Source organism: Acomys russatus, chromosome 16 (genome assembly GCF_903995435.1).
Source record: "Acomys russatus chromosome 16, mAcoRus1.1, whole genome shotgun sequence".
NCBI lineage: Eukaryota > Metazoa > Chordata > Mammalia > Rodentia > Muridae > Acomys > Acomys russatus.
Window position 1 is genome coordinate 24,945,484 of NC_067152.1, and position 12,649 is coordinate 24,958,132.

The 12,649-nt window shown below is 43.3% G+C and overlaps 1 long non-coding RNA gene across 1 annotated transcript in view; it reads right to left on the minus strand.

Annotated features, from left to right (window-relative positions):
• Positions 1-11,015, minus strand: part of LOC127200323 (uncharacterized) — a 28,093-nt gene extending 17,078 nt beyond the window's left edge. The window contains exon 1 of the long non-coding RNA XR_007832034.1: positions 10,600-11,015. This is a non-coding gene — a long non-coding RNA (uncharacterized LOC127200323). The remainder of the gene's footprint in view (positions 1-10,599) is intronic.
• Positions 11,016-12,649: the final 1,634 nt, after the last annotated feature.

Below are 12,649 nucleotides of genomic sequence, written 5' to 3' on the forward strand. Positions count from 1 at the left end.
TCCCACCACTCTCAGCTCACTCTCTTTCTGCGTTGTGGCTGTGGACCAAGATGTGAGCTCTCAGGTGTCCCCTTGCTCAGCCAGCATGAACTCTAACCCTCTGAAACTATAAAACCACGTTCATTTATAAGTTGCCTTGGTTGCGGTATTTCATCAAAACAGTAGAAGAGTAACTGAAGACAGTCTGCAACCAAGATTATCAACAAACTCTCAAGAGTCCTTGTAAAGGATCTGTGAACTAGCCTAAACCTTAGCTGGGCTCTGAGGCTGTGTCTATTACTGGGGGTGCCAGGGTATTAAGACAGGGTTTTCCTGTGTAGCCTTGTCTGTTCTGGAACTCACTTGGTAGACCAGGCTGGCCTCAAGCTCAGAGATCTGCCTGCCTCTGCCTCCCATGTGCTGGGATTAAAGGCATGCACTCTCTGGCTTCTGTGTCTATTTTTCTTCTTCTGTTTTTGCTTTTTCGAGACAGGGTTTCTCTGTGTAGCATTGGCTGTCCTAGACTCACTTTGTAGATCAGGCTAGCCTCAAACTCACAGCGATCCGAAAGCCCCTGCCTCCTGGTTGCTGGGATTAAAGGCGTGCTCCACCAAGCCGGGCTCTGTGTCTATTATTAATTAAGCTGGTTTCATACACATTATCTTATTAACATTATGGCCAGACGGTCGCCCATGATGTTGTAAAGTATTTATCTGAAGGGTCGTTTTGTTTTGTTTTTGGTCAATCACTCCTATGAAGACCTCCTTCAGAAAAATAGCTTTATCTTTTTTACTATTGTGGTTAAATATTGGCCTCCAACAGATAAGTTTTCTTAAAAAAAAAAAAAAAAAAAAAAGAAGGAAGCCCCGACTGTAATGTAAAATAAATTAATACACAATCTATATTTCAAAATGTAAATGTGCCAGCACCATCATTCTAGAAACCAGAGGGATAAAGCAAGCGATGCATCTGTAGGGTTGCTGTGAAAGAGGATACTTCCATATAGAAGGATACAGGCACACTGACAGTGGTAAAAGTGTTTGTTGTGAGCTGGACCAAAAAAAGATCCTCTCCCAGTGAACGCGGTAGTTACAGCCCTAGACAAACCAGGGTGTACTCTAACCGTGCAAAAACACTTTATATTTAAACATAAAATGGAGTGAGAGCCTGGAGGTAATTAGATTTTGAACAAAGGAAGAGAATCCTGGAATGAGGCGCGGCTTCCTCAGAGAGAGCATTCGAGGGGAACCCTAATGGATGGACGAGGGAGCCCCACTGGCATGATTGGGGTGCTATTCACCGCGTTGGGAAATACGGGAGAGCTGGTCTTGGTGTGAGAGACAAGAGGAATGGGTTTGTTTTGAACTTGTCGAGTTGTGGGAAAAGCAGTAGAAAAATAGGTAATTAAGGAAAGACCGTGTGTGTTCTGGGAACACTAGCGGTCCAGATTGGCAACATTAGAAGGCAGGAAACACCGCTGGCGAAAACACACTGCGGCCGCATTGTGAAGTGTTTTGGGCAGGCGATAACTGTCTCTTGTGCGTAGATCGTTCTGGCAGCAATCCTTGAAACAGACAAGTAAGCCTAGGGGCAAGGCTGCGGGGAGAGGGGAAAGCGAGCACCATTCTGGATCAGTACTTTTCAAACTGGAACACCAGGGTCCCAAGTGGTGGTGTCCTTTGGCAGAAAGAAAGGCCCGACAGAGGATTCGCGCTCCTCTTCTCTCTTAATCTGGACAACACACTCGTCAGCTTCCGAATTAAAAAGCGTTCCATGCTAAATTCGAGTTTCTATCTAACGCTAATTCTTGGTGTACTGTGACACGGAGCGTCGTTAGAGGAGCCATCCGTAGGTCCGCGGGCACATATCTGTAACCCCAGGGCTTGAGAGATGGGGCAGGAGGATCAAGTTCAAACCAGTCTGGACTACACAATGAGACCCTCGTAAAAAATAAAAGAAAAAGAAAAAAAGAAATCTGAGGGCTGGAGAGACAGCTCAGCAGTTAAGAGAATTTGCTGCTCTTCCAGAGGACCTGCCTTTGGTTCTCAGCCCCTGCATCTATAACTCCAACTTTGGGGGATCTGAGGCCTCATAAAAATCTAAAGCCAGGTATGGCAGCACCCCCCTGTAATTCCAAGGGCTTGGGGGGCCAGAAGCAGAAAGATCAAGAGCTTGAGACCAACTAGAGATGTAACAAGTTTGAATTTTTTCTGTTTGTTTGTTTGGTTTTCCTTTTGTTTTTCGAGACAGTGTTTCTGTGTAGTCTTGACTGTCCTGGACTTGCTTTGTAGACCAGGCTGGCCTCCAACCCACAGGATCCGCCTGCCTCTGCCTTCCTGAGTGCTGGCATTAAAGGCGTGAGCCACCATGCCTAGCTGACATAGCAACTTTGAAGCCAGACTGGACTTTATAAGACCTTGTCTCAAAGCAAAACAACCACACACACACACACACAACCTGAGTTCTATTAATTATATATCAGTTATTATTTGGTCTATTATATTTCTTGTGCATCTATCGCATGTTAAAGTTTTAGCTGTTTAGAGGTACTCAGGACCGTATTAGGTCACTGGTGGTTACAACAGCTTTTTGTGAAGTCCTTTGAGAAATACAAATTCTTTTCGGTGAGCTGCGCATGCCATGCTGTTGGCTTGGCGTGCTTGGATGCTGTTACTTGGTTGTATATTCTGGTCTCCTGTCCTTCTAATTCAAAGTTGAGGAGTAAGATTTATTCCACTTGGGGCTGGAGAGATGGCTCAGTGGTTAAGAGCGCTGACTGCTCTTCCAGAGGTCCTGAGTTCAATTCCCAGCAACCACATGGTGGCTCACAACCATTTATAATGGGAGCTGATGCCCTCTTCTGGTGTGCAGGTGTACATGCAGGCAGAACACTGTATACATAATAATAAATAAATCTTTTTTAAAAAGATTTATTCCACTTTATCTTTACATCTATAAATCATAACACAAATTATCATGTATTATGCTTTATATATATATTATAATTTACAAAGAGTCAAAGCAACTGCCTATATTTTCAAATGCAAGTGGGTTTTTTGTTTGTTTGTTTGTTTGGTTTGGTTTTTTGAGACAGGGTTTCTCTGTGTAGCCCTGGCTGTCCTGGACTCACTTTGGAGACCTGGCTGGGCTCTAACTCACAGAGATCCACCTGCCTCTGCCTCCCAAGTGCTGGGATTAAAGGTGTGTGCCACCACACTGTTTTGTTTTGTTTTGTTTTAAGAAAAATTTATTTTATTTTTATTTGTATGTGTGCATGTACACTTGAGCGTCCTCTCTAGCTTCAAAAGGTTGATTTCTATACTGAATTCTTGCTGATCAGCTTCCTAACTTCACACCGAGAACGTATGAAACTGTTAAAATGTTATCCTAGTCCTCTCGTCTACGCACAGAAACATTCTCGTTTATTCAGAGAAATTTTTATTTTAATAGTAGCAAGCAGCCTGAAGATGGAGCTAGTCGGCAGGGTGCTTGCCTGGTATGCGTGAGCCCTGGACTCCATCCCAGAACTGAGTAAACTTGGCATGGTGCACACACTTGTCGTCCCGGGGAGGTAGAGGCAGTAGGATCAGAAGTTCGAGGTTGTCTTCAGTTACACTGACAGTTCAAAGCCAGAGCAGTTTATATGAGACCATACCTCAAAGAAGGAAAGAGAGAGAGAGAGAGAGAGAGAGAGAGAGAGAGAGAGAAGGAGAGGAAGGACTAAGAGGTCAAGAGGAGCTTGGTTGTTCTTTCAGAGGCCCTGGATTCCCATGGTCAACATGGTGGCTCACATTCATCTGTAACTCTAGTTCCGGGGCCTCTCATACTCCTCTCTGGCCCTTACAAGCACCAGACAGTCACAAATGTGGTGCAGACATACATGCAGGCCAAACACTCATACACATAAGATAAAATAAATAGTAGCAGGCAGATGTGGGTTTTTGTTAGGACAGTCCAAAACACCTCTGTCCGGATGCAAAGATTTACAAAGCAAGAGCCACCTTACGCTTTGGGTTTTTAAACTGTGGGTCACATAACTCAGTGTAGGGGTCCGTAGGAACTTGGCAACACTGGACGTGGTGGCACCTTTAATCCTAGCACTCGGGAGGCAGAGGCAGGTGGACCACAGTGAGTTCAAGGCCAAGCTGTTCTACAAAGCGAGTCTAGGACAGCCAAGGCTACATAGAGAAACCCTGTCTCAAAAAAAAAAAAAAAAAAAAAAAAAAAAAAAAAGAACTTGGCAACAACAAAGCCATGCCGAGTGTGTAATGACCAGAGATTAAGTCACAGTGGAAGTGTAATGAATTCTAGGTGTTTGTGGCAGGGCAGCCATATTTCATCATGCGATCTCAAGGCAGCCTTGGTTTTACACATATATACCACATGGCACTTGGCATTGTGTATACCATAAAGCCACAAATGCCAATCCATGCCAATCCCAAAACACCCTAGGTCAAACCGGAGTCTATTGTCTACTATAAATTGAAGCAGCAAGGTGGGTTTGTCTTCTGGGGGCGGCGCAGGTTTCTAGACAAGGTTTCTCTGTGTGTAGTCCTGGCTGTCCTGGAACTTGCTCAGTAGACCAGGCTGACCTCAGACTCACAGAGATCTGCCTGTCTTTGCCTCTCAAGTGCTGAGATTGAAAGTATGTGCCACTACCGCCTGACCTTTTTTTTTTTTTTTTTTTTTTTAACTATATACTGTTTTCTCATTCTATGGGAATATAATGGTTTAACTGTGGAAAATAAAGACTTTTAATATTTGCCTACCATCATTCCTTAGCATGTAAGTAGTAAATTAGTGTATCTTTGCAACGATTGGATTAGAGTGTATTTTGTTGTTGTTATTAATTGCCATTTGAGGGTTGGATGGCTCAGCAACTAAGAGCCCTTATTGCTCTCACAGAGGATACAAGTTCATTAGATTCCAGCATCCACATAAGGTGACTTACAACCCCCTATAACTCCACCTTCCGTGGATCTCATGCCCTCTTCTGGCCTCCACAGGCACCGCATTCACATACGCATATACACAAACATACAACAACAACAAAAAATAAAAATAAAAAAATTTATAAAATTGCTATATGAGTTGCTGAATTCAACCATCAAGTGAATTTTGGCAATAACATTTCTGAAACAGCCATAAGCACACATTAACCATTTTGTTCTACACGTTTATATGAAGCAGTGTTCTCAGTATCGACGACTATAAAATAAAATTTAAATTAAAATATCACCTGGCGTGTGCGTATAATCCTGAAACCCTGGGAGGCAGAGGCAGGCAGATAGCTGTGAGTTTAATAAAGCAAGTCCAGGACAGCCAAAGCTATACAGAGAAACCATATCTTGAAAAGCAAAAAACAAACAAAAAATATTGATCAAGTCTGAAAAACATTGACAATACTCTGTTCTGCCATATTAAATACTTGATCAAGATTCTTATGCCTTTTAAAACTTTTTTTTTTATGTTAGTGTTCAGATCCTGGAGTTACAGACAGGGGTGAGCTGCCATATGGGTGCTAGGAATTGAACCTGGGTTCTCTGAAAGAACAACCAGTGCTCTTAACCACTGAGCCCTCTCTCAACTCCCTTATTCTTATTCATTTTGTTTTGTTTTTCAAGATAGGTTTTCTCTATGTAACAGAGCCCTGGCTGTCCTGGACTTGCCTTGTAGACCTGGTTGGCCTCGAACTCACAACGATCTACCTGTCTCTGACTCTCGAGTTCTGGGATTAAAGGCATTAGCCACTACACCTGGTATAAGATTTAATTCCTCTATAAAAATAATGACATCCATTTCATTAGTATGAAATTTTTAACATTGTCTTCATAAATGATAAAATTATATGTATGCTAAAAACCTATTTTAAAACAAATTTATTTGTGATTTATTGCCATCCAGTGTCTGATGTGTATATTTATTTTATGTAATTATCTATACATACATAAAATTTTCTCAGGTGAAAAGGTGTTATGAGTTAAGAAAGCTTAAATGCTGTGTTTTGTTTTGTTTTGTTTTTCTGGCTCCCTTGACTCTGCTGCACAGAACTGATTTAGACACATGCTTCTTGCGAACTGTTGGTCCATGTACTCCTCAAAGCCTGACCGCTTGAGCATGACACCCACAGCACTGAGATAGGGTTAGGGAGCCGTGCACAACACAGGAAGGTATGTAGCGCTGGGGACCAGAAGTGTAATATCAGACAGGCCATAACTGCTACATGGTGGCAGGAGGGAACCTACTTCCACAACCCGGCCTCTGACCTTTACATGTGTGCTGGGTGTGTGTGTGTCCCCCCCCCCCCCCCGCCTCCACACACGCAAATAAATTTAATAAAAATTTTAAATGAACATAATAAAAACTATTTTTAGTGCTGTTTTCTTCTGATAGCCTCTGCAAACCAGGCGATGAGCATGCAAAAGTCAGACATAAAGTCGGGGAGATGACCAGAGGACCTGAGTCTGGATCCCAGCACACACATAGAAAAGCCAGGCGGGGCAGTGTGTGCCAGTGAGCCCAGCAGTGTGGAAACAGAGACAAGCGGACTCCCAGGGCTTTCTGGCCAACCAGCCAAGCTGAATTACTGAGCTTCAGGTCCAGTGAGAAACCCTGTTCCAAAAATAAGGTGGAGAGTCCCAGAGGACACCAGCCACCAGCCTTTGGCCTCCACATACAAGCACAGGTAGGTTCACACCACAAACACACACACACACACACAAGTGATTAAAAATAGTCTCTCACAGAGTGTTGTGGCCACTTGCAAATCGCAGAACTCAAGAGGCTCCAACAGGAGGATGGTGTATTTGAGGCTGACTGAAGTTACACCTTGAGACCTTCTTCAAACAACAAAAACCCTAAAGCCCACAGGAAGGATAAAGCAACACACAATCTTCATGTACCACAGTAGAAGAATCTACAGAAAGGAAAAACCTTGGGCAAAAGTAGGGTGATGTGAGGCACTGGTTAGGGTGCAAACCAAAGGGCCGTGGGGAGAGAGAGGTCCTAGCAGGTTAGAGTTTTCACAACAACGGTGCTTGAGTGGAGGCTGGAGATCTGAGTGGTAAGGGTGGGTTGAGGTGTTAGGAAAGACATGGACGTGTGAAATGCAGTCCTCAGTTATAGAAAGTGCAGACACCAGTCTTTAAAATTGCACCCTACCAGAAGCCCACGACATTTCTTTGGCTGTGGCCGCTCAAAACTCTTGACATTTTTAACCTCTACACACTCATGTTGCAAAGCAAGGAAACCACCACCTAGATGCTAAGACTCTGTTCATTCCCACCATCTGAAACATGAAAAAGGACTCAAAAATAAGACCAAAGAAATTGCTACCACAAAGTCCAGAAACTGAGCTTAGCAACAGAAGCCAACATCAGGAAAGAGGCTGCATACTAAGGAAACATTTAGTGCGGGGGAGCATTCAGTTCTGTGCTGCTTAAACTCTTCCAGGAGGATGTTTACACTCTTCCAGGAGGATGAATACAGAACAGGTGCCCAGTCTTCTATAGCGTGACCCAGGAGGCACTGGGAGAACTCCCTGCTATGCACCTTGTTTATAAAGCAGGAAGCTGTACAAACTACACACACATTTGGGACTGAAAGATGTCTCAGCAGTTAAGAAGGACACAGCTGCTCTTTCAGGGGGACCTTGGCTCTGTTCGGAGCACCCCCCCATGGTGGCCCACAGTCACCTGTAACTCCAGTTCTAGGGAACCCTACATCCTCTTCTGACCCCCATGAGCATCATGGGCACCAGGCATGCATGTGATCCATATACATACACGCAGGGGGAAAAGCACGCATACACATAAGATAAATGAATCTTTAAAACATACACTTAAAACGATCTTTCCATGTGGCTAAACTGAAGGCTTTATATTAAGTGAGAAGCCACCCATCACTTCTGAAAGTCATCCTTATGAATCTCCTAACCGTGCCGGATAGAAGAGCTGTGTCAGCACAGCATCGCAGAGCCGTGCAACATTAGTGATACCTCGCCTTGGGGTAGTGAATATCTAAAGCCACTGACTGTGATGAAACAAATGTTACAACTTTTGATTTAATAGACTAACTCTTCATTCTTACATGAAATATTACTTTTTTATGAAAAGATGCAACCTCAGATTTCTATTTTAAGGGCTTATTTCATCTGACATCTTCACACAGAGAATGTTTTAAAAAAGAAGTCTGTTGATGAATGCAAAGATAAATGAATAAAAAAGGGATTTTTATCTACTGAAGGAATGACAGTGTGGTCTTGCATTTCACAATAACTGTAGTATATTACTTTGACCACCAATTTAGGCAGAAACAAAAGTATTTTATATAATAAAATACACAAAGCATTTTACTTCTTATGTCAATGAGAGAGAAATGGGATCCAGGTCAAATCTCTGTAAAGCCAAATATCAAAATAGTACAGAGTATCTTACTTCAAATACCAAAAACATGAGCCAACACGGTGGCGCATGTCCTGTAAATCTCATCACTCAGGAAGCTGAAGCAGTAGGATTGCCATTTGCTCAAGGCCAGCCCCGGCTATGGTGAGTTCAAGGCTAACCCTGCATTGTCTCAATAAACAATCCAAATGAACAGATTAGTCTAATCAGTCTAGATTATTTTTAGTTATTTTACTACACCAACTATTCTGTCCTCAAGGGTCTAACATTAAAACAACCAAACTCACATTATTAATAGTTTTTATTTTATTTTAAACAGTGAACTTGTGTATTAAATACACTGTATGACGCCTATCTCTTTGTGTCGCTCATTTTAATCTAGTCATCTAAATGTATAACTTCTTTAAAGCACTAAGGCATATTCTATAACCTATTTTCCCACGTATAGTCTATTAATGCTGAAATATACAAGTTTTCATTACTTTCTTCTTCAGGAAGTCTTCATTGATCTTATTGCAAAGCCTGGTAGGATACTTGTGTCCTAAAATACATTATTCGACTTAGTGCCTGTATTTCATCTTGAATAATTAATTGGCTAATAACATCTGCACAGAAATGTTCCAGTTGTAGGTTTACATTATTCTTGTTTTGTTTTTGGAGACAAGGTTTCTCTGTGTAGTCCTGGCTGTCCTGGAGTTGCTTTGTAGACCAGGCTGGCCTTGAACTCACAGGGATCTGCCTGCCTCTGCCTCCCGAGTGCTGGGATTAAAGGTGTGCCCCACCACATCCAGCTAGGTTTACATTATTCTTAATAAATGGCATGATTAAGACTGGGAAATGGTGTTGGAGAACTGACTAGTACCTTCAGGAAAGAGATTATTTGTAATAAGGCTTGCTTTGAAAATAAAATGTTTCATAGTATACACCACCCTAACTTTTTCCCCTCTGTTCTTGGATGAGGAAACTTTTACATGTAAAAATTTATACTTCATAGTTCATTATTTAAATGTCAAAAACTTTGAAGTTTTTTCAAACCTTGACCACTAAAAATATTGGAATCATATAGACTTTTTTTTTCACAAGAGAAAATGTTTGAAGCATCATCCAACAGTGGACACCTAAAAGTTTGTGTCCATTGCAGTAGCATTTGCCATTTTACTGAGAGAGAAAAATATGTTTACATTAGTCAAAGCAGAAAAGAAGAAGAAGAAGAAGAAGAAGAAGAAGAAGAAGAAGAAGAAGAAGAAGAAGAAGAAGAAGAAGAAGAAGAAGACGACGGCATTGAGCCATCATATCCATGTACAAGCTGAGAATTCAGGGCTGTGCTGCCCTCAACTGCATTGTGAAACAAAGCCTTACCATATTTAACCGTGTCCCGTATTATCCAATATTATTTCATGGCTTCACATACCCTAGAACTAAAGAGGCCAAAGATCAAGGTTTGTGTTTTAAAAGAGATCCTTCGATCATTATGAAGAAAATATCTGTGATGCAACGCTTTAATTGGTTATCAGCATCTCTGTCTCTTTTAAATGGATGCACTGCTCAACTTCGGATTTTCTAAACACCACCTCTCCCCACCCCCAAAGTTGAGCCACATCTTCCATCGTCAGAGTTTTAGAAACACTTGTTGAAAATGTGAAATTGCACTTATCTTAAGGAAGTTCATACTATGCAGCTTCTGAGAAGCAAGCTATAAACTTCCGAAATGAATTCAAATGAAATCCTTAACGTGAGCCTTATTTTTGTTTGGGGCTTAAAAAAAAAAAAAAAAGGTAACATAGAAGACTGAGTTCCAAGCCAATTAACTAACTATAAGTGCCAATCATTTAAAAATGTACCCCCGTGCCCCTAAGACAGAATTCACAGAGAAGTAACCACAACTCAGATTAACCTAATTCCCCTAGACACTGAATCCGTGAACCCCAACTGGCCCCGAAAAAGATAATTTCATCCCAGGTTTGGTGCCAAATTCAGGGAGGGATGTCTTAAGAAAGCTTTTCCTTTGCATATTTAAGGTGACCCATATATACTACCCATCGGCCTCACAGCCCCTAAGAAATAAAACTGAAGAGAACTTTCCCAAGTTGGGGGAGGGGGTGTCTGAGAACCAACACGCATTTAAATTAACAACAACAACAAAAAGAAATAAATAGAAGCAAAACCGAGATTCAGAGCGCACCTCTCAAAGACCCCAGCGCAGGCGCGCGGAACTCACCTTCCATGTCGCCGCGGGGCCGGCGGGCTGCAGCTGTCCTTCAGGCTCCGCGGCCGCTCCACGTGCTCCTGCCGTGGAGACCCGCGCGGCTGGCGGGAGATTCCCGGAGCGGGGAGGCTCCGGGATCGCTCGGTGGCGACGGCGCAGATGCAGGGCGGGAGCCGGGCAGCAGGCGGTGCGCGGGGTGACAGCGGCGCTGGCTGGCGATCGCTTTAAAGCGCGCTCGCTCCGAGAGCGCCTAGCGCCGCGCCGCGGGTTCCGCACCCTCAGCCCACTTTTGAATGTCAAGCCTGAGGAACCCTGATGGCGTGGAAACAGTGCCTCAGAGATAGTCTCGGGACGTCTACTTCAGAAGCAGCGGGCCTGAGGGCGCTGTCGTAGGGAGAGAGGTGTATGCAAGCCCAACTTCCAGATTTGTCTGACACGGACGGATATGGAACTTTAAAAAAAAAATTTTTTTTTTTTTTTTATCTAGACTCAGGAATTCTGAGTCATGACTGTCATTGAAAATTCGCTTCACTGAGTTATTTATGGAGGGGTTTTTTTCGACCACCCTTCGGTTTTTCACTCTAGTTGGGGTGGCCCACCACTGTGATGCCAGTACTCCAGAAGCTGAGGCAGGAGGATTACCGTCAGTTCCAGGCAAGCCCGGACTACAGGATGAGCCATTTTCTCAGAAAACAGACTTTTTTAAGTCCTTGGTCCAGATTTATAGATAGTTGAAAAGTAAGCTGGCATTAACGGCCCTCCAACTTTTTAACTTGAGGGAACAATTCTCTCGTTTTGCTGTCCTTTTCTGAGAACTGGCTGGTTTGTCTGTGCACAAAAAGGACAGCTCTGCGTATGTGTGTGCTCACTTACTACGAACTTTCTTTCTTCTAAATAGGACCCTTTACAAAAATACACATATGATGTGTCAGAAAAGTAAAGAGTAGAGCTGTGTCGGGTAGAGGGAGCAAGTCAAGGAAAGGTGTATGTCAGCATCCTTTCCCATCTTCTACACTTTATGGAGGACAACATTTGACAGCTGCGGTAGGGGAGGAGGAGGGGGAAGTGATAACAAAACAGTTTTTCAAAGCAGAGTTTCATCACCACACTGCAGTCCTGAGAGACAGTTTTCAGATGGGCACCTAGAAGCCCCGGGTGCTGAAGATCCCACTTCTCACTATCATTCTTGGTAGAAAAATATGTTGCTAATTATACACATTATACAAATACTTGAAGCCAGGCTTGATGGCGACCACCTTTAATCCTGTCACTCAGGAGGGGGAGGGAGGGGGAAGCGGGGAGGGGACGTCCCTGTGAGTTTGAAGCCTGCCTAATCTACACAGTTCCAGGACAGCCAGAGCTTTCAATAGAGAAGTCCTCTCTCCCTCTGTCTCTGTCTCTGTCTCTGTCTCTGTCTCTGTCTCTGTCTCTGTCTCTGTCTCTCGCTCGCTCGCTCCCTCCCTCTCTCTGTCTCTGTCTCTGTCTCTCTGTCTCTCTGTCTCTCTCTCTCTCTCTCTTACACACACACACACACACACACACACACACACACACACACACACTTGAGATTTAAGGCTGAGGACTGTACATCAGTCACCCATATCTGAAAACAATCATACTTAGGATCTAAGCAAGCACACTGAAATTTTATGAGCCTACGTCGATGTTAACTAGTGCCTTGGTATAGGCAGTCTGTGTAGTATATAGACTATGGTTGTGCACACCTGCATATATAACATGAGTGCCTCACGCTGGCTTTAAGGTCAAGGAGCCACAGCAGCACCTCCACAGGGGTGAGTTAAGAGTCCTGCGGGACGCTATGGAGTTGGGAAAGATACCCTCAAACACTAAGGTTTAATTTTAGTACTGAAAGGGGAAATTTGTTGTTTGTTGGTTTCTAAAAGCAAAAAATAGCACATTAAAAGTAGCAGAAGAGGAACTGTAAACTTTCACAGGGATGATAAGGATGAATAGTTGATCGCTTGTCTTGAAGATGGGGCAAAGCTTGGCGTTTTCTGTGACAGCGTTCTCTGCATGTAACAGCAGACTGTGGCCGTGCTGT